Source organism: Aplysia californica, unplaced genomic scaffold, assembly GCF_000002075.1.
Source record: "Aplysia californica isolate F4 #8 unplaced genomic scaffold, AplCal3.0 scaffold00366, whole genome shotgun sequence".
In the NCBI taxonomy this organism is placed as follows: Eukaryota; Metazoa; Mollusca; class Gastropoda; order Aplysiida; family Aplysiidae; genus Aplysia; species Aplysia californica.
In genome coordinates, this window is record NW_004797636.1 from 477,567 (window position 1) to 479,567 (window position 2,001).

The following is a 2,001-nucleotide window of genomic DNA, read 5'->3' on the forward strand; positions in this document are numbered from 1 at the left end:
TCTCTCTCTCTCTCTTTCTCTCTCTCTCTCTCTCTCTCTCTCTCTCTCTCTCTTTCTCTCTCTCTTCCTTTCTGTGTATGTGTGTGGAGGGAGTTGTATTGTTTCTATTTTTTGTCCCCGTAAATTTAATCGGTGGTCCAGAACAGCCCAAAAAAGATCCAAGTCACAGACAAGGAGTGTGAATAGTATAAATTTACTTCTTATCCTTCATGATTCTCCCTAGCTGTCACTCACCGGGAGGTGTGGACCGCAACCTTTAACAAGTGTGTCTTTCAAACCAGAAACCAACAGACCAAAATTCTTCCGTCTCTCTGGAAATCGGTTGCTGAATTAGACCACTGTTGTTTGTTGTTGTTTTTTGTTTTTTGTTTTTGTTTTTTGTTTACCTTAACAATAATTAGTAAAATAAAATCTGTTTCGGACGTGTCCACCGAAACGACACAACTGTTCTCCCGACAAAAATCCCATCGGTTTTTCTTTGGTTGACACGCGGCCGTTAATTGGCTCTTATTATTTCTGGCTGATGCTGCTTAAAGTCCTCTATAACTATAAGGGCGGTCACAGGGTGCCACTGGTGCGTCTTACTTATTTCCTTTCCATGTGTTGTTTTAGTCTGTCTTTTTTAAATTTTCCCGAACACTAAAGGGCTGTTGTAGTGTCGATGTACTTCTCTGTACAAAAAAAAGTCTTTCACTTAACTACTGCAATTTTTGCCAACGGAGACACACGTAGGCATGATAACGGCCTTTTAAATGCAGGGACAAGGCAAGCTAGATACACAGAAACAGCAGAGAGAAGGAAAAGTAAAAGGACTTGTCACTCCTCTACTCTTTCGTTAAAAAGCTATTGACGAAGAAGAGGTGCCCGAATTAGAGGTAGAATAATAAATAATAGAAACCAAACTACGGAAAATCATAAATATAATTTTTGAAAAGTAAAAGAAGAACAAAGTAAAGGACCCTTATAAAAACTCGTCTAAAATCCCTTAGATCTATAGAGGCAAGTCTGCTTAAAGAGAGAAGAATGAAATTAGATAAAGTAAGGTAGGCCTATATCCTTTTGGGCATGAAATGAGAGGATGAATTGTATCTCAGATAAATCTATTTCATATTGAGGCTTACGACAACGGAGGCTGTTATTCCTGCTGTTGACAACTTGGTTTGATTACTAGCTACAGCAGACACAAAACATTTATTTTTTATTAAAATACATTGTGGATATGGAGTTCAATTCTATCACTATGGCCTATAACCAATACATGTACCTATAAAGCTGGGAGACCAGAAAAAATGCCCAACGCCGAAAGCCCAAGACCACAGAAAAAAAGCGACAACAAAACAATTCGTTCAGAATCATTCATCTGCTTCTCATTCAGCGCTGCGCTGATGCATGATGGACGAGGCGTTTCCGAGACAGATTGAGCTGCTCCTGTCACGTCTCCTCCCCCCCCGACAGACAGGCAGACACAGACAGAGACAGGGAGACAGAGAAGGGGTGTGAAGGAGGGGGTGAAAGAGTGGCTGAAATGAAGGAAGAGGGGGAGATTGGGGATAGAAGAAGAAAGAGACCAAAAAAAAGGGGGGAGGGTGTTCATGTGTACGTTAACACGCTCTCTTCCGTGTGTATAATTATGAGAATACATTCGTGCGTAGCATTGCAAGTAACGAATGTGACACGGAGAACACCACAAAGGTGACAGTACTACTAAGGCAGACATCTTGCAATAAATCAACGCCGTCAGTGTTTCCTTACGGGACAGCCATTAGTACAACTCTTCTCCAGACGAGGGTCTTGTGTAACTATACGTGATGAGAAACGCTCGTTCTCTAATTTCTAATTCTATGGCCCTTTTAGGTCATGAATAATTCTTCTTCTTTTTCTTCTTCTCCCCCCGCTCGTCTGTCTGTTTGCCCAAAAACAGAATCCTAAATTCTGAACGTGAGCGTGTCTTTTTCATCGGTCCGACCCTCTCAAAGTTTATTTGCGCGCGCGCTCTCTCCC